The 21,183-nt window shown below is 36.1% G+C and overlaps 3 long non-coding RNA genes across 10 annotated transcripts in view; 2 read left to right on the top strand and 1 right to left on the bottom strand.

Moving 5' to 3' along the window:
• The window catches only part of LOC144320491 (uncharacterized), a 31,165-nt gene extending 29,046 nt beyond the window's left edge, over positions 1-2,119 (top strand). For all 3 annotated transcript variants that reach the window (XR_013386061.1, XR_013386060.1, XR_013386059.1), the window contains exon 4: positions 1,829-2,119. This is a non-coding gene — a long non-coding RNA (uncharacterized LOC144320491). The remainder of the gene's footprint in view (positions 1-1,828) is intronic.
• Positions 1-21,183, bottom strand: part of LOC144320492 (uncharacterized) — a 404,605-nt gene that overhangs the window by 111,627 nt on the left and 271,795 nt on the right. For all 6 annotated transcript variants that reach the window (XR_013386064.1, XR_013386063.1, XR_013386067.1 and 3 more), the window contains one exon: positions 19,451-19,530. This is a non-coding gene — a long non-coding RNA (uncharacterized LOC144320492). The remainder of the gene's footprint in view (positions 1-19,450; positions 19,531-21,183) is intronic.
• On the top strand, positions 5,648-20,514 carry LOC144320495 (uncharacterized). Its single transcript, XR_013386071.1, has 3 exons — positions 5,648-5,861; positions 7,454-7,525; positions 19,482-20,514. It is a non-coding gene; the product is annotated as an uncharacterized LOC144320495 (long non-coding RNA).

Below are 21,183 nucleotides of genomic sequence, written 5' to 3' on the forward strand. Positions count from 1 at the left end.
GTCCTCATGTGGTTAGATATAACCTCATGTATTTCTGTGAGTAAATTGTGCCAGAAAATTGTGAGTAAAGCATTGTCAATGTAAGACCCTCTAGATCTCTCATTTCCCACTGGCATGGCCATCAGCAATGTTCAAAAAGCAAGTCTTCCATCTGTATAGGTCCCTGCATGACAACTATGAGCAAAGCCCCTTTGATATCTCAGGATGGACATGTAGCTTGAGTGCAAAATAAGCCTTCATTGTTGTAAACCACTGATATTTTGGAGGTGCTTGTTACTACAGATGGTAAGTAAACTATTAAAATGGCCCCCTGGTCCCCTCCCCTTGAATGTGGGCAAAACTTGTGAATATGTGAAATAATCACTCTCATGATATGGACAAAAGGAAGTTTGGGGATATGATTATGAGCTTCAATTAGTTGACTTTAATTAGTTGATTTAATCAAAAGGAGATTATCGTAGGTGAGCTTGACCTAATCAGGTGAGCCCTTAAAATAGACAAAAAGCAGAATCAGGTATTCCAACTGGCTTGAAAGAAGCAAACAGCCAAATTATTAATTGTCTTTGGACAAAGGCAGTTTCTAGGAATTGGGAGCAGTCCTCAACTGAAGACTAGCAAGAAAATGACTTGCAGTCATGCAGCCACAAGGAAATGATCTCTGATAACAACCAGTAAGCTTGGAAGAGAACCTTAGGCCACAGATGAGGTTATAGTCCCAGCTGGCATCTTGATTTTCAGGTTGGTCAGTCTGAAGACAGGACCAAACAAACACATATCCGGAATTCTGACCCACAGAAACTGAGAGATAATATATTTGTGTTGTTTTATGCTGCTAAACTTGTGTTAATTTGTTGCCACAGCATATCTGAGTCTATCACAGCTGATAAGTGGGAGAAATTAACTGCCATGTTATGATTATTATCGTGCTAGAAATATTTAGGAAATCAGAAAAATCATATTGATGAATAACACATCTGTATGGTGGAATTCCAGACAGCCATTAAATTGAATGATGTAGGTCTGTATGTGCTGTTATCAAATAATATTTGACATATTTGTCCAGTGAAACCTTAGTTGTATTAAAGTACAGATCATGTATACAACATGATCTCATTTGCATTTTAATGGATATATAAAAATTGTATATCCACAGACACTTTCTGGAATAATAAATAAGGAATTATTAACAATGACTATATCAGAGAAAGGGGCATATTGGAAGTCCACAGTAAAAAGAAGAATGACTTTTTATTGTACAAATGCTTGTGCACTGCTTGAATTTTTATCATGTGCACATATTGTACTTCCAGTTTTTGAAAAATGAATATAAATGAAAAACAAACTAATCAACCTACATTTACTGAATATATACTGAAAGCAAACCACTTTCCTAGGTACGGAGTTGCACAAAAGTTCATGGAGTAGCTGCTTGTTTGGCAATGCAAAAAATGAGACAAGTTTGAAAATGCTGATGGCAACACAGAGAATTATAATTTGTGTAAAACTGGAAAAATGGTCAGTAGTTAATGAAGTCCCAAGAGGGCATAATAAGAAAGAGTACGCAAATGTTGTGAGTATGGAAAAAGGTAGGCTTCAAAGGAAGGGCACCATCTCTAACATTGCAGAGTCAATGTTACCATGTAAAATGCTGTCCTTCATCTAACAAATCTGAATCTGATGAGTTAGGTGTTTAGGGAGGTAAATTGGGTTTGTAGCAGATGTTCCTAGAGCCTTGGATCTATCTGCTCAGCCTACTTCTGATTTTAGCCACATCTGTAGTGGACACTTATAGCTTCCCACTTCATGAAACCTGTGCTTTTCTGTTTAGGAACTTTTGCCAAATCTGTGGGAACCCAGTACCTGGAAGTGCTGGGAAGCTAACATCTCTGAGAGTTACCCTCAACCAACGACAATGGAAGCCAATGGACAAATGCTGCCATTTCCCAGGCCAAAGAGAATTTTGGAAAGCATTCTGTGATTTGAACTCTCACTGCCTATCACAGTAGAGAATTTAGAATGCAGCCTTTATTGGCTTTTCTTACTTCCATTTCATTCCTTCCTCTTTTCTTCCTACTTCCTGAAATCACTTCCCAAATAAATTGTGTGCACTAAATCCTTATTTCAAGCTCCAATTTTGTGGGTTCCCAAACCAAGACAGTATTTGTTAAAGAAGGGGGAAAAGCAAGCAGTTTTCAATGGTCAAATATGCAAAACAATAGAGAATTGCTTCTTACAACATTATTTCTACCTACAGCCTAAAATAGTCTTAAATCATGGGTGTTCACAGTGCCTCTCTGCAAGAAAGGATTCTACAATGAAATGGATCGCATTCAATCCCAGAGAAGGCCTGTTGTGCTAAATTAGGCCTGTTCTGAGAATGCTAACCTGTAGTAGCTCCTGGAGGGAGGCATTTCAAATGCTCACTAAATTCTCCTTACTTTCATTTTACCTTGTGATGCTTCATTATGCCCCCCGCCCCCCCAAGTAACACAGCAAATAATTCCCTTTGGCCCTCACTGTTTGCTGCTTTCCAAATATGGAACAAAATGCTTGCCATCCTCTTCCTCGCTGTCTAGCCAAACTTACTTTTCAAGCCTCTTCATCTCATTTTGTTCAGTCATGCAAATTCTTTTTTGCTGTTTACATGTGCCATGCGTTCCAAGTAAAGAGTTTCATCACAGAAGTGGGGTGCCTGAGACAGGCTTTGGGAAGACTTCAATTTGAATAACAGCAACAAAGGAGAAAGTTCCTCTGTCCACCTTCTAAATCCTCCCTATGTTGCAAGAGCCAGTAGAATTTGTGACCCACTTAATTTCACAAAGGAAATCTAGGATTCTCAGATTCCTCTCCATCAGGGCAAGTATCTACAGTAGCTTTTCCTCAGCTATACCTGTTCCCTTGTGCTACTCCTTTTGTTGTAGGTATAATTAAGCTGATTGCAGGCCTCGATGGCCACTATATCCAAGGAAAAAACCCAGTAGCAATTCAAAATGATTGCTTTAACTGTGCTTTTCTCTCCGCCTTGCTCACCCAGAGAGTGCTTATATGGCTCCAAGGCTCTCGTTGTTAATACTAGATAAGATTTTACTCTTTTGTTAAGTCTTTGTAAGCCTCTTCATCTTTCTCCAAAATGGCTTCTTCTGGGGCCCAGCTGGTTTCTTGTGACAACCATCTTTCACCCTAGAAGTTTCTCAGGATACAGAAAACCTGCCTGTCATCATTCCCCACATTTGCTCCCTGATCACTACCCCTTCCATGTGTGTTTCCTCTCTGAGACAATTAAGTTCTGAAGCTCACTAAAGCAAAGGTCAATTTTATTGCAAATTATGTCCAGATCTGCAAGTTAACTAAGTAAAAGAAATTTAAGGGAAAAAAAATCTTTCGTTCTTCTTAGTAACTTTTAACTTCAGGGAAATTAAAGAACACATTGTGGTGAGTGTGACATCACCAGATTTAAACAAAGGACTTAAGATACTTTTTCCTTTTTTTTAAGATTTTATATATTTATTCATGAGAGACACAGAGGCAGAGACCTAGACAGAGGGGGAAGCAGTCTCCTCACCGGGAGCCTGACATAGGACTCGATCCCAGGACCGGGATCATACCCTAAGCCAAAGGCAGATACTCACCCACTGAGCTACCCAGACGTCCCTTAAGATACTTTTTCTGAGTACATATGATCAAGTTATTACTTCATGTTAATACTTCAATCTGTATTTGGAAATTTTATAACACTTTATGTGATCATTTCTGAAAGCTCAGTTTGAGACTACTCTGCACAACATAGGAAAAGAAGTAGGATACAGAAGTAATGTTTGTGAGGTGGCTATTCCACACCAGACACATTTAGCACATGTTGGCTCATTTGATTTCACAATAATCTCCATCCTACAGATAATCAAACTTAGGATAGGTGACCTGCTCAATTTAGTAATTACATGGACAGGTGAAAGAAAATCTATCTTCTTTCCACTTCATCACACGGCTTTCAAGTAACAGACATACTTTCTCAGTTGTTCTATGTGCTCACAATCGTTATCACAATCAGTATAGATATAATTCAGATAGAGGTTGCCACTCCTTCCTATTTTGTAAACGTTGGAAATATGGGTTGTTGAATAGAAAGAAAACCCAGATCTTCAATATTTGTTCTTTTAGAGGAATGATGGGATATAATCTCTTGCTTCTTGCTAACGTCCCTGTGATATCAGGAACTATTTTTCACAAATCCTATTAGAAAGCTATAGAAGACACTGCTTGTTGCTTGGCTGTCCTAACCACGACTCCTAATCCATGATTCCTAACCATATTCCATGAGTGGGCATAGAAAATCCTGTGGTTTACATACATGCCAAAGTCAGCTAAGGGATTTCTGGGAAAGCCTTTTCTTTTTTGATATGGATGCCACATACTTCCTTTTAATTTCTTTCTTCTTTCTTTCTTTCTTTCTTTCTTTCTTTCTTTCTTTCTTTCTTCCTTCCTTCCTTCCTTCCTTCCTTCCTTCCTTCCTTCCTTCTTTCTTTCTTTCTTTCTTTCTTTCTTTCTTTCCTTCCTTCCTTCCTTCCTTCCTTCCTTCCTTCCTTCCTTCCTTCTTCTTTCTTCCTTTTTTTCTTTCTTTCTTTCAATCTTTAGAGAGACAGCCAGTAGGGAAAGGAAAAGGGAGAGAATCTTAATCTTAGGCCCACACCCAGTGCACAGCCCAACACAAGGGTCAATCTCACGACCTGAGATCATGACCCTGAGAGCATGGCCTGAGCCAAAATCAAGAGTGCGACACTTAACCAACTGAGGCACCCAGAGGCTCCTCACCTTCTTCTTATCTTAAATGTGGATGAGATGATTGGAACCAGAGTAGGCACCTTTCAACCATGAAGGAAAGACTAAGAAAATCATGGTGATATGAGCCCTGACAGTGGTGAACAGCTGAATCTACAATAGGAATAATAAATCCCTTTTTGTTCAAGCCTCTATAAGTTGAGTTTTTGTTATTTATAGCTAAATGCATTCTAACTGATAAGGAACAAAATATTTTACAGCATAAGTTTGGTTCTATTAAATGAGAATGTATTTTATCAGTAGGTATCAATGTGAAAAATAATCTACATCAGTGTTATCCAATAGGCTTTCTGTGATAATGGAAATGTTCTATATCTGCACTGTTGAATATGGTAGCCATACATGCTCATTGAGCACTTGAAATATGGCCAGTGCAACTGAGGAACTAAATTTATATAGTATTTAACTTTAATCAATTCAACTTTAAATTTAAATGGCTACTGGCTAACATATTGGACACTGCCATCTAGACATTTTGTGAGTCTTGACATGTGTCATGTCTGTGTTTGGGATAAAAAACTGAAAATTTGCGGAAACCTACTTGAGGCAAATGAATTATCTGTTATTCAGCCTGAACATGGAAAAATATACAGCAATAATTCAATAATTATAAAAAGTAGCCAAGTGTTTTAGTAGTGTTTAGTAGACTGTCTCTATTACCAGAGAGAAATCTTTAGCTGAAAAGTTGCTTGTAGTCTTGAACTAAAGCATGGTTATAGCATGTGTCTTTTGGATATGAGAAAACAGCAAATTCTGAGGCTGAAAACACAGAATATTGTTTGGGTTTTTTTTTTCTGATAGGGCCTCTCCAAAGCATTGACACAGAAGAGTAATTATTGTAAGAGACATTATAAGTTAAATTCATTTCCTTTCATCCAAGTCATTACTTCTGTTGTGCCCAAGATTGCGAATCTGAGAAACCGCCAAGGAGCCGACACCGATGCAAACACACGAGGGTTTATTTACAAGCTCGAGCTTGGGTCCAAGTGTACCCGACAATGCGGAGCAGGGACTTGGACCCCAAGGTGGGTTTCAGCTTAGTTTTAAGGACTAGTCTAGGGGACCTCCAGAAGGGGTGGAGGAATTCCTCAAGTTCTGTTTACATTTTGATATGGGGCCTTCAAGGGCATTGAGCTCTGTTCTCATTCTAATAGGTGCTTCCTGCCCTTGGGCTCTGTTTTTATTCTAATATGGGGCTTTCTAGGACGTTAAGCTGTAAACTGTTTTCTTCCTGTAACTGAAGTAAGGTAAAGTTCAGCTCTTATTCACAGGGGCCTGGAATGGCTGTACTTGTGATAAAGCTGAACTTAAAGTGGAATGGCCTTAATTTTCTCAGCCTCCACACTTCTATAAAGACAGCAGTGAGTACAGCCTACTTTCAGCAAAGAATGTCTTCTGGGTGCCCCAATCAATCCACTTCATCAGCAATTATCCCTTCCAGATTTTATACCCTTTCCTCCAGCTGCATCCATCTCCACTTTAGTGATCTATGTTATGGCTTTATTCCCTAACTCCTAGAGAATGTTTTAAAGAAATCTTTCTAGGGCAAGTATGTTTTAGGCTGAATTATGTCTCCCTCCAAATTCATATGTTAAAGAACTTACCCCTGGTACCTCAGAGTGTGACTGCACTTGGACACAGTGTCTTTGAAGAGGTAATTAAGTTTAAGTGAAGCAATTTAGGGTGAGACATAATCCAAATATGACTAATGTCTTTAGAAAAAGAAATTAAAAAACAGGAGACACACACACCCAGGGGTGAACATATGAGGACACAGTAAGAAAGCCATCTGCAAAGCTAGGAGAGTGGCTTTAAAAGGAACTAAACCTACTAACACCTTGATCTTGACTCCTAGCCTCTAGAACTGTGAAGAAGCAAATTTCTGATATTTAAGCTATCTAGTCTGTGATATTTTGTTATTGCAGCCCTAGCAAATCTGCAAACTTTCTCATGGTCCCTCAAAAAGAGGCTCTATTCTGGGAATTTCAGGCAACATTAGATAAAGTGATAAGGCAAGAGCACGGGGGCAAGCTCATGGAGATATTTTGGCAGTTGGGATTTTGAGGTCTGCACAGTTTACATGTCTGAGATTATCTCCTCAGTTAGTCAGATGTGGATGGGGGCAGGAGGAATGCACAGATATGGGAAGGTAAAAGGGAATAAATAGCTTAGAAAAATCTAGAACTTAGATAGTTGAACACCAACTATTTCATACAATGTTAGGTCTGAAAGAGACACTACAGATAATTTAATTCAATGCTTTCTTTGTATAGGTGATAAAATCAGACCCTGAAAGAATAGCAGGTTGTCCATAATCACTGAGTCAGTTGGCAAAACTGGAACTGGATCCAGGTCTCTGGTTCATTGTTCTTTCTTTGATTCCATCCTATCTTGAAGCAAGAACGTGTTCAGTTTTTCTTATATTTTTTTATTAGAATACCATTGCAAAATGCTGAAATGCAAAATCCTAACTTGTATTTAAGAGTTATCTCAGTGCCCTAGTTTTAAATCCACCATTTATCAGTTTATGTCCTTAGGCAATCACTTAAACTGTAGAGGACTCAGTTTTTTCATCTGTAAAGTGATGGTGATAATGGCTGCCCTTTCTATCTTATAGGATTATCTGAGTTACAAGAAAGACATTGCATGAAAAGGTGCTTTGAATATCACAGTGCCTTATCATTTTAAGGTAATAATATTATAGTTTATTGTAGGTGGAGGTTCAAGTCCATTGTTTATTACCCATGATGACTTTACTCTTAAACAAGTCCACTGTATCAAAATAGGTATTTGAAAAATAACTTATTTTAAACCTAAACTGAGCACCAGAACTAGTCATACCAAGGGAAAATACCCATGAACTTTGGAAGAGGTTTAAATGGAACACTTCCCTGCATCTGTGTTTATGTTACTGGAGAAAAGTCGTTGCCTCTGGCAAAGAAATCAGGAAATCTGTAGCTCATTTCCCCCTTGATTACAAGATGATAGATAAGTGTTCATATACATCTGTCTTCGGGGGCTTCAGATAAACATACACTGTAAATTCAAGCCAAATCCTAGGAAGCCACTTATTTATAAACAAAGTCTAAAAACCTTCTGCACCCACAAATTCCTCAGTCAAACTAATCTTCCTCACTAAGGAATTGGCCACAGGAATAACACTGTTGTGTTAAGTCTCCAGCTTCTTTATGAAGGGACTGTGAAATGTGAGCACCTTATTTCCAAGTCTGTTTTTGGTTCTTCACTAAAGAATCTGTACAAGAACTTAAGTGGTATGTGGACCAGACAATTACCAGAAAGGTCACATAACTAGGTGTGCCCTACAGAGCATCCATCTGCTGTACTGTTAATATTTTACTATTAAGTTATACATGTGTATACATTTATGCCACTTATTAAAATCAGTAAAAACAATGAAACCTCACTGATCATCACACAGTTGAAATCAAGACAGTAGTTACAGTATTTTATCAGCTTTTGTTTCCAAGTTATTTTGCATTTAACTTTATAATATTTTTTTAATCACAATGCACACATATGAATAGTATAGGTGATAAGAGTTTCAGTTGCATATCATGATACACATTAGCTAAAATGCCTTCCTAGTAAAATGTATTCTTTTGAGAACAGGGGCCCTTTCTGTCTTATAGGGTACTGAATCCACAGCATAGGGCCTAACACATAAATCTTTAAAAGAATAATCACTTATTTATCAAATTAATCCATTGGCTGAAAAAATATTATTGGGAAATTATGTTTTCAAAATATATTTTCTATTAATCTTATTTTTCTTCTTAAAAAGAAATTAGAAGCTCCAACAATTAACTGTATCACTTACTATTTTTTGTCTCGGTTTCTTTTTTTTTTTAATTTTTAAAAAGATTTTATTTATTTATTTATTCATGAGAGACACAGAGAGAGGCAGAGACAGGCCAAGGGAGGAGCAGGCTCCATGCAGGGAGCCCAATGTGGGACTCAATCCCAGGACTCCAGGATCATGCCCTGAGCCAAATGCAGATGCTCAACCACTGAGCCACCCAGGTGTCCCCATCTCTCTGTTTCAAACTCTCTCTTCTATACTTTTCTTTTGTGATGCTGGGCTGGGACACTGCATTTTTTTCACACTAAGAAATAAAAGTTAAGAAAATAACTAATATGCTGCACTTTAAAAATAAATGTTTTCAGGTACACCTCCATTTGCTAAGCTTTTGTAAAAAATGGTTTTGTTAAAAACAGAAAACTACAAATAATGTAAAATCAAAATTACAATTATTTGCTAAATATATAATATATAGTAAACACTCTGAGATGCATTCTGCTGAATGTAAATTTGGAAAGGTCATGGTTTTCACTCTCTAAAAGCAATCTGGAGTTTATATAAGCTGTCAAAATATATAAGTACATAACAATAAATAACCACAGTGTAAAAAAAAAAAATCCCATATAGTGACACTACTTACCAAAACAATTGAATAGTAATATGAAGGAAGCTGAAGAGATCATTAAACCTAAAGGAATGAGAATTTGAACTGAGTTTTTCAAGGGAAGAAAGGTGAAAAAAAAAAGAAGCAGAATATTCTAGACAGGTGGAATGATGAACAAAAAGCTTGGACTCTTATAAGACAAAAGAACAATTTTAATACTCCATTTTAAAGATAGGAATTTGAGGCCAAAAACATTAACAGTGGTATGATTCTGTATCTGTATCTTTGAAATATCAAGAGATGTTCCTAAAAGGCTTCAAAGATTGAAGGATTCTCAAGTCTAGGAGGGGAGGTTCAGAGATGCCCAGTGCAACTTCTACATTCGGGTAACAATACATAAATTGACTACCACATCTGTAGTAAAAACAAAATCTAAATTGGCAAGGATGTGTCTCTTTCGTCATTAAATTCCCTAAACTTAACTGACAACATTGTATTTTACAGTTTGCAAAGAGAGTAAGCACAATATGCTGGAAAAAGCTGACCTGAAGCCAGGAGACCAGAAGTACTGACCCCACTGGTCTATATGATTTCTAAGCCCCATCAGCTTTAAAATCCCATGGCAGTGTGATAGTTTTGTAGGTGATAAGCCAAAATAAAAACAGTTAAGTAGAAAATTCTTCCAATTCTAATCCCAATGCTGTATTTAGGTTAACTTCTCTCTCAAAACTAATTAAAATCACTGGCTCTTTTAGGACAACTTGATGTGCATCTCTGACTCATTTTTTTATAGTGCTAGAAATGGGAAGAAACACAAAGGAACACCGTTCTGAGTCCACATAGCCCCATCTGTATGCAAATCACCAAACAGAATGCAAAACACTTAACACCAATAATGTCAGAGTTATTAAAGCAAGTAATTTCCTTTTCCTGACACCATTTTCATGAACCTTGTCAAAACAGTCTCTTGCAAGCTACTTAAGGTCTAAGAGGCTTTTCCAAGAAAATAGCCTCTCATCGTAATGCAAATTCCTTCCAATTTTGAGCAGAGAAGAGCTCTCAGGAGAATCTCTGTTTGGGAACCATGACCGTACAAATGACCCTTACTCACTTGTGAAACTTCACTACGTCCTGAGATATTTCTCACTGCCATAACCTTCACCTTGCCAGAATCCCAAGAATACACCATTCCCCTTTTTAAATTCTATCCCAGATTTCAATCCAAACAAAATCTCTTTCCCTTATCTTCTTTGGGACATATTAAACTGCTGTTTTGAAAAGGGCTTTGTGTAAAAAATTGAAAGAAAACAATCAAAAGGGAAAAAATCAAAAGGCATAGCCCACTTTTCAAAGTGTACATTTCTTCTTCTGAACTAGCTAACTCATTCATTTATTCATCACCTATGCCTATTCCAATCTACACCTGTTGGAAACACAAAATCACCCTTTGAACATTAGGTTCACTTCCTTCTATTCCCTTCTTTGTCACCTTTCTTCCCAAGTCACAATGTGGTGTCAGAGTGAAAACCATCCAGACCTTCTGAGGAAATGACCATCCAGTGGTTTGATGTGAAGTGCAACTTTCATATTCTGATTAAGAGCTCAGCAGTGAACTCTGGGAGCTGAATTCTCTATCCCTCATTCCCCAGTGGTTGGAGCCACTTCCTCATAACTTCATCATTTTGGTCTTCTTGACTTTGTACCCAAAACAAACCACTACCACCAACAACAAAAATCCCTCAGGAAATAACTCCACAATTATATAAAAGTGACTTTTAAAAATTACATAGATTTTAAAAATTGGAGACCACTTAACCTTCCTTTCCCACTACATCACAGTGCAAGCAGTGTGCCTCCTCCCAGCCCCTCCTAGAAGCCCCACATGCTTTCTCAGGCATCACTGCCACCTGCGCAGATATTGCCAAAGGTGCAAGTTTCTCTTAAGACTAAAACATTCATCGCAGTTACCAACCTTTCCTCCAGTCTGATGTTGGGAAGGACATGTAACATTAATCTCCTCTTCCCTCTAGGGCTTGCCAAAGATCAAAAAATCTTTTGACTGTAAATGGCTCTCAGCATTGATACATCCTGAAACCATCTGTGTACATCAGGAAAGAAGGAAAGCTCACTTGCTTCTAAGAAAAAAAATTCATGTTTTTCATGCTCGAGGCCTTACTCCTGAAAATCAAATTGGAAAATACCATTTCAAAAGGCACATTCAAAGACAGGGACAATCTGTGAAGGGAAAAATATAGCTGCTAGAAATAAGTAAACAATTCTATACTTTGGATCTTTGAAAACAAGATAAAAGCACTTTACAACAAACAAAATCTAAGAAACAGAAATCTGAAGTTAGTTGTGAACCTGATTTGCTGATACTCTTTTTGTAAGAGGAGGCCAGGGCTCCTTCTTTTTATTCTTCTTCTTTTGTTGTTTTTTTTTAAGGTTGCCTTGCACATTAGATAAGAAGTATTTGAGGGTTTTTTTTTCCTTCATAATATATTGATAAGAACTTCATAATACATTAACAGGAACTTCATAATATACTGATAGAAGTATTTCTTTCTGTAAGCAAGTTCCCATTGCCTGTAGAAGAAAGGCCAAACTCTTTGGTATAATTTACAAAGCTCTTCATGACTTGGCCTCAGTTTAGCTTTCTGGTCTTATCTCCCCATGATCACATATTCATCCTTTGTTCCATTAGTATGGAATATTAGCAATTTCTCATATTTGTCACAGTCTTGCAGGTCTCTGCACATACATCCATTGCTATTTTTGGAATGATCACCCCTCCCACCCCACTATCTAGCTAACTTCTATTTCTCCTGCAAGACTCAATATAACCGTCCTCTACTAGAAGTCTCCAGTTTCCAAAAGATGAAAAAGGTCTCTCTCTTCATATTTGTCCTCTGCATTCATTATGTTAATGCCCAAGGTGGGTGAGTTTAGGTCAGGAAATCCTCTAATTGCACAATGGTTTGAATTCATTATCCCTCATGGACTGAACTTACAGAGAGATTTTTAAAAACTATGTCCACAGTAGGTATTTAACAAATATGAATACCCAGGAATAGCTTTACAAAGAAGCATTAGATAATAAATTTTATATGTTTTAAGTTATACTAAGCTTTATATTCTTTCATGTGTTTGAAGCAATTCATTTTATTTATTTGTAATTATTGATTTATAAGTTCATAGAGCTTTCACACTGCTGGAAACAATAACTCCCAGTTTAAATTTTTATAGCTTCCAAAAAATATAATCTAACATTTAAATGAATCAATGGTGAATCAAATTTATAAAACTAATCATAATCATATATATTATACATGCTTGTACACTGTACTTTCTTGAATAAGGCATCTCTGTATAATCAATTATAACTAAATAATACCATCAAGAAAAGCTGCTGGAATGACTGGAGTAGCATTAAAATAGACACACTTCTTGTCTCAAGTTTGTATTGAGCAGGGGCTGAAAGGAGGAGAGGATATACATTTTTATGGAAGATGGTAAGGAATAAATACCATAAAACAGTGTATCTATACGATCGTCTGTAGGTAAATGTTGGTGAATTATATATGGCAATGAATTTTACTTTGCCAAAGTAAAGAAATATGAATAGCTTTGTTTTGCTAAAGTAGAAATTACAAAACAAGAAGTAGTAGGAGAGGAATACAAATTTTGAGTTGAGGGTCTGAGAACAGAATGTGGGCTTTAGGGTGGGAGTGAGATTCTAGATGACAATTAGACATTTTTAAATTCAGAGTAAAGGCCTATTTGATTGAATTAAGCAATTGGTAGTCCCCGTGACTTCTAAGAAAAAAATAGACAAAGATAATTTTTCTAACTATGAAGCAGTATGGAGAAGGAGAAAGATTGATAAAGGATTGTTAAGAAAGTCCTAGTGGAAAAAGAAAGGGCGAAGAAAAAGAAGACCTGAGATATACTACCATAAGGAAAGAGTCAAGAATAATTGCATAGTTACATTTGAAGAAGCTCAGGAGTCTAGTGGTCAGCAACACTAAAAATAGGTCAAAGAGTAGGAGAGCACCTATGATGTGTACATTCAATATTTTATAATGTCTATCTTTCTCAGAATATTATATGAATTGATTTCAGATCAAATAAACTCCCAGCATTTGAAAAAACTCAAACATTCCTTGGGGAAGGCGGTACAAAGGGAACAGAGGTGATGTGATAAAGTTGTTCTAATGATCAGCTGGAATATAAGTTGATAGAAATAGCTAAAATTTAAGAAATAGTGAGAGGGTAGTTTTTTTTCTAGTTAATAATAAGTTTTTTTCTTATTATTTTATAAATGATAAAATAGTAAGAAATAAAAGCAGTATGATATCCATCATAAGAATTGGTAGATATGATTACACAAAAGAAGAGAAAGCCTAGAAATAATCCATAGTATATGTAAAAATACAGTGTATAATTAAAGAACATTTCAAATCTTTGGAGATAGATAAATTATTCAGCAAGTGGTACTGGAATGATTGGTTAATTATTTTAAAATTAAAAGTAAGATCCCTTATATAGTGAAATGAATTCCAGTTGGATTAAAAAGTTTAATGTTAACACACACACACACACACACACACACGCACACACAGGAACACAAGGAAATACAGGTTAAATTATTTTTATTTGAAAAAGAGAGGTAACAAATTTTAGAAAATGTTAGCTAAACTGCCCAAAATAGAAAAGACTCAAATTATTAGAAATGAAAGTAGACATTACTATCAACTTTAAAGAAATGAAAAGGAGTATAAAGGAATACCATGGACAGTTGTATGCCAACAAATTAGTTAACGTGGATAAAATTGACAAATTCCTAGAAAGATACAAACAGTTGAAACTGATTCAAGAAAAATAGATACAAATAAACCTATAACAAATAAAGAGATTGATGAGTAATTAAAAAGTTACCTACAAATAAAAGCCAGGTGTAGATGGCTGTGGAATTCTATTAAACATTTAAAGAAGCATGCATACTAATTCTTCACAAATTCTCCCAAAATTTAAGAGTGACCAATATTCAACTCATTTTATAAGACCAGTATTATCCTGGTATCAAAACCAGACAAATACATCATCTGAAAATCAATTAATGTGACACATTCTATCAATATAATATAAAACAAAAAACACTTCATCTGAATAAAAGTAGAAAGAATTTGATTAAATTCAACACCATTTCATAATAGAAACATTCAACAAACTAAGAATAGAAGAGAACTTCCACAACCTGATAAAGGGCATCTACAAAAAACAAACAAACAAACAAACTACAGCTACATAATTAATTATTAATGGTGAGAAATTGGACGCTTTCCTTCTAAGATCAAGAACAAGATAAGAGGTAGCCCGGGTGGCTCAGCGGTTTAGCGCCACCTTCAGCCCAGAGCCCGATCCTAGGGACCTCCGATTGAGTTCCAGGTAGGGCTCCCTGCATGGAGCCTGCTTATCCCTCTGCCTGTGTCTCTGCCTCTCTCTCTCTCTCTCTCTCTCTCTCTCTCTCTCATGAATGAATAAAAAAATAAAATAAAATAAAATAAAATAAAATAAAATAAAATAATAAAATAAAATAACAAGATAAGAGAGGCACCTGGCTGGTCAGTCAATAGAGTATGCACAACTCTTGATTTTAGGGTTGTAAGTTCAAGTCCCACGCTGGGTATAAAAATTACTTAAAAATGAAATCTTAAAAAAAAAAGGAATAAGAATGTCTGCTATCACCACTTCTATTCAATATCTAGATAGGGCAATTAGGTATAAATAAATAAACAAACAAATACTCAAATTGAAAAAGAAGTAAAACTATCTCTATCACAAGTAACATGGACTTGTATATAGAAAATCCTAAGGAATTCACCAGAAGAGGGGCGCCTGGGTGGTTCAGCTATTGAGAGTCTGCCTTGGGCTCAAGTCATGATCCCGGGGTCCTGGGATTCAGTCCCACATCGGGCTCACCGCAGGGAGTCTGCTTCTCCCTCTGCCTATGTCTCTACCTCTCTCTGTGTCTCTCATTAATAAATAAATAAAACATTTTTTACAAAAGGAATTCACCAGAAATTCCACAAGTTTGAAAGATATAAAATACATAAACAAATACTATTTCTATTTCTACACATTTGTAATGAGCAATCTGAAAATTAATTTTTAAATCTCTATTTATAACAACACCAAAAAAGAATAAAATACTTAGGAATGAATTTAGTAAAAATATAAAACTTATATGCTAAAAACTATAAAATATTATTGAAAGAAATCAAAGAAAATTTAAATGAATACAAAATCATCCCCATGCTCATGAATTAAAAGACTTAATATTTTAAGATGGCAATATTCCTCAAATTGACCTACGGATTTAAAGCAGTGCCCCATAAAGTTTCAGCTGACTGCTTTGTAGAAATTGACAATTTGATTCCAATATTAAATGGGATTTTAAGGAATTCAGAATAGCCAAAACAATCTTGAGAAAGAAAAACAAAGTAAGAGAACTCACACTTCTTAATTTCAAAACTTAGTATGGTATGGTACTAGCATACAGATAAAAATATAGACAAGTGAAATGGAATTTAGAGTCCAAAAATAAATCCATATGTCTATGGTCAACTAATTTTCAACAAGGGTACCAAGATTATTCAATGGTGAGAGTGGAATTTTCAAAGAATTGCTGAGAACAACTGGATGCAAAAGAATAAAGTTGGACCTTTCCTCACAGCAGTTTCAAATATTGAATCAAGATAGATCAAACATCTAAGTGAAAGAGCTCAAGCTATAAAATTATAAGAAGAAAACATAGGGTGAATCCTTATGGCCTTAAATTTGGCAGCATTTTCTTAGATATGACACCAAAAGCACAAGTAAAAAAAGACAAGTTGAATTTCATCAAATTTTAAAACCTTTTGTACATCAAAGGATACTGTTAACAAAAGTAAAAAGACAATCTGCAGAAAGGGAGAAAAATTTTGTTAGTCATATATCTGACAAAAATTTAGTATCCAGAATATATAAAGAACTCTTAAAACTCAACAACAAACAGCCTGATGTTAAAATGGGCAAAGCACTTGAATAGACATTTTTTCAAAGAAGACATACAAATAACCACCAATTACATGAAAAGATGTTTAACATCATTAGTATAGGGAAAAGCTAATCAAAACCACAATGAGATACCACTTCATACCTAGTAGGATGGCTATATACATTTTTTAAAGATTTTATTTGTATATTTACTTATTCATTTGAGAGAGAGAGGGGTGGAGGGAGGGAGGGAGGGAGGGAGGGAGGGAGGGAGGGAGGGAGAGAATTGCCATCAGACTCCACACTGATCATGGAGCCCAATGTAGGTCTGGACCCCACAACCCTGAGATCATGACATGGGCCAAAACCAAGAGTTGGATGATCAACTGACTGAGCCAACCAGGTACCCTGGATGGCTATATATTTTTTAAACATGAAAAATAACAAAGTGCTTACAAGAATGTGAAGAAATTAGAATACTTGTACACTGCTGGTGATATAAAGTAATTCAGCCACTGTGGAAATCAATTTGACAGTTCCTCAAAAAGTTAAACATAGAATTACCATACAGCACAGCAATTTCAGTCTTAGAAATATACAAATAATTAAAAGTAGGTACTCAAATACAAGTGTGTAATGTTTACAGCAGCTGTGCTCACAATAGTCAAAAGGTAGTAACAAAACCCCAGTTATCAACAACAGATGACTAGAATAAAAAATTTTGATATATCCATACAATGGAATATTACTTGGCCATAAAAAAGAATGAAGTACTGATATATGCTACAGCATAGATGAAGCTTAAAAGAATTATGCTAAGTGAAAGAAGTCAACCACAAAAGACCAAATAGTATATGATTCCATTTATATAAAGTGTATAGAATAGACAAATCTACAGAAAGAGAGAAAGTGGATTAGTGGTTGCTTAGAACTGGGGTACGGGAGGGAGGGGAATGATGGGAGTGATTGATAAAGGATCTGAAGCTCTTATTACAGTGTTAAAAATATTCTAAAATTGACTGTGGTGATTGTTGCACATATCTATGATTATATAAAAAACACTGACTCGTATAATTTAAATGAATAAATTGTGATGTACGTATTATATTTCAATAAAGCTGTTTAAGAAAAAGAGCAAAAGAGAACTAGACAAATATAAACCAAAATGTTAATAACAGTGAGATTATGAGCAAGCAGATACAATGCCCAAATGGCCAGTGGCTCTCATTAGGACTTTATCCAAACCCTAAAGAAAAAAATTCAAAACCATTCCAGTTATGGCCAAAATGGAGTAAAAGGGACCAAATTTACCTTTCACCTGAAGCAACAAAAAAGGATAGAGGAAATAAACATGTAAAAGCCATTTTCAAGACACTAGATATCAAATAACAAATGACAGTGATCTCTACAGAAGCAAACAAGACAAGCTCAAAAATTGCCCCAGTTTATTGTATTGAGTTTCCAACCACACTTTCAGTTGGGAGAAACCAAGAAGTGCTCAACACATTCCCTGATTTGAGATCAAAGCAGCTAGAATTCTCCAGACAGAGTTTCAGAAAGGAGAAAACTGCATAAGAGAGGACTCCAGGGGCTCCAGAGAGTCTCAAGTTTTCAACTGATTGTTGATCAGCATGTGTTCTTATGGAAATTACCCAAGGACAAACAAAGAACTATTCAAAAGAATTACAGGTAATAGTCCCTGGGTTTTACATGGGTACAAGAATAGCCCTGTTCCCACAAACCAGAGGAAATTGTCATGATTCACAGGGCCCTGGGTAGAGAATACAGAAGAGTCTTACCTCAATATTGGAGGATAATTAGCCCGAGACTGAGCATTGCTCTGGTCTCATCTAATAAGCCTTAAAAGTAAGAATAGCTACAATATATAAAGAATTATAGATTCTCAAAACTTAATAGTGAGAAAACAAACAATCCTCTTAAAAATGGAAGGAAAAAAATCTGGACCCTACAGAGGCCTACAGAGGCCAAATAAGCATATGAAAAAATGCTCAGTATCACTAGTCATTAGGAAAATGCAAACTAAACCACAGGGGGAGGGGTGCCTGGGTGGCTCTGCTGGTTAAGCATAGGACTCTTGGTTTCTGCTCAAGTTGTGATCTCATGTTGGTGAGATCAAGCCCCACATGGGGCTCTCTCTGCACTCAGTGTGGAGTCTGCTTCAGATTCTTTCTCTCTTTCCATCTCCTTCTCCTCCTCCCTACTCTCACTTGTGCCCTCTCTCACTCTCTAAAATAAATAAAATCTTAAAAAAGAAAAATAAACACAATATTAGTATTCTAAATACTTTCACCCACTAGGGTGGCTAAAATGTAGTTAAATGACCACAGCAGGCTGGTGATGGTGTAGAACAACTGGAACTCTCATATACCACTGCCGGGAATAGAAAATGGTACAATCACTTCAGGAAATACTTTTGTGGTTTCTTAAAAATTAGACATCTGCCATAAGATCTAGCCATTCCCTTCTAGATATTTACCCAAAAGAAAGCATATGACCATACAGGGACATACAGGAATCTTCAGAGAAGCTCTATTTGTTATAGATACAAACTGGAAACAATGCAAATGTGAACCAACCAGCGAATAGATGAACTGTGACATTCTTACAATGGAATGGTATTCAACAATATAAAGGGTCACACTATTGATACATGCAAGAAAACAAATGATTCTCAAATAATTATGCTAAGTACCAGAAGCCAGACCAAAAATAAAAAGAACACATATGATATGATCCCATTTATATAAAATTCTATAAAATGCTAACTAAACTCTAAGAATACAAAGTAGATCAATGGTTGCCTGGACACAGGGCAAGAAAAGGACAAGGAGGGGGAAAAGGGAGGGGTTATACCAAATCCCTAAGAACACCTGGGGTGATGCCTTCCCAGATGGATCCAATTGTCAAAACTTTTCCATTTGTACACTTTAAATATGTACAGTTTATTGAATATTAACTGAATTTCAACAATGTTAGCTGAAAAGAAAAAAACATGCCAAGACAAAGTTCATGATTTCCTACTATACGATGCAATTCATATTTTATACCTTGCGTTTTACCCATTTTCTTCCTAAATGAGAAATAAGTTGTAAAGAAGAAATCATGGCAATTTGTAATAGAAGAAACCTTACAGATTATTTAATGTCTCCCCCTCTTTTTCAGCTGAGGAACTTGAATCCCAGTGAGGCTGATCTTCCCAGGGTACCATGATCTGTAACAGCCAGGGAAGGACTTTGGTTAGTATGATTTTGTATTCCATGATCCTTTCAGTGTTTCATACCTTATGAATAAAATGTTCTCTATGAATACACAAACCATATATACTATTACAACTACTCCTGCAGCTCATTCTATGTTTTAATTTGGTAGGTAAGTATATTTTAAATGTATACATTTTTATCTAAATTGCTCACTTACTGAAACAGTATTTACTTAGTGACCTTAATAAATACATTTTTTATATGAATGAGCCTTGACATATCTGTCTGATACCAGGAAGCTTGTAAGATAGGTCTTATAATATTTGAATTTCCTTCTTACCACAGTGTGTGTAAAAACCATAGACCATATCTTTACATTGGCTACTTTATCAGATGTAGTATAAATATTCAACATAGAATCTAGGTTTATTCCCAACTGTGGCCAGTTGAACTAAAAATAATTTGATGCCAGTAACATAAAAATGTGTCAAGATTGCAAATAGTCTTAAAATGTAAAGTAAGATCTTTTGAAACAATTCTTTACTACAGAAATCTAATAACCAGGATTTTCTTTAGAATACTAATGTGGTTGTTATTCATTACAGCAATGTGTGAGACACATTCAGAGATCTATTTTTAAATAATAGGCCAGAAAACTTATGTTTTCTGCTGTAATCAGTAAATAATACAAATCTATACACTATATTAAACTTTTCACTCCCCACATCTGTCTCCTTTTGTTCTCCTTTCTTCCCAAAAAACAAAACAAAGAAACAAAAGAAAAACAGCATATAATAGTCTCTCCATATTTCCTCAATGCCCTCTTTACTCAGTGACATACATTCTAGCAGGTCAGTAAAGAGACTCTGACTTGAAAAACTAAGAGACTCAATATTTATGGGCCAATCTATGGTTTACCCAAATTCAATGGTTTAAAGAGAATAAAAATGTTCAATAATGGTTAACAATGGGCATAGTTACAACTTTCAGGTACTTCGAGGTTCATTCATAAGACATTCTGAAACATTCCCCAAATATGCTATGTTAAACAAATATTAAGTAGCAATAATCCTTTTGCTTTCCCTTTAGGCAGAAATTTTCACATATTAAAAGAATTGGGGATAATGGCATTAGGCTGCTCACGCCTTGGCCTACCAGATGCATTTGTGGCACTTAGTATTTACAGTGTGCACATGACAGATTCTTCTACCTTGTAAAAACCTCAGCCTCAGTTCCTGCTAACATTTGACTCTAAGTAGTGAAATAATAGGCCTTCAAACATATCTTTTTTTTTTTTTTAGATTTTTTTATTTATTTATTCACGAGAAAGAGAGAGAGAGAGAGAGAGGCAGAGACACAGGCAGAGGGAGAAGCAGGCTCCATGCAGGGAGCCTGACGGGGGACTCGATCCCGGGTCTCTAGGATCAGGCCCTGGGCTGAAGGCGGCGCTAAACCACTGAGCCACCTAGGCTGCCCTCAAACATGTCTTGACCTAGTTTTGAGGCCCTGATGAGAGGCTGGTCATTTCCCCTTCTCAAACAGCTACTTAAGTCCACACCCCCCAACAACCTCCCACGTCAGCTCACACACACCCCGGGCCATTATACACCTGCTCTGATTGGCCAAGGGCCACGCATCGATAACAAGGCCAGCCCCTAAGTTCC

The sequence above is a fragment of the Canis aureus genome, chromosome 9 (assembly GCF_053574225.1).
Source record: "Canis aureus isolate CA01 chromosome 9, VMU_Caureus_v.1.0, whole genome shotgun sequence".
Classification (NCBI taxonomy): domain Eukaryota; kingdom Metazoa; phylum Chordata; class Mammalia; order Carnivora; family Canidae; genus Canis; species Canis aureus.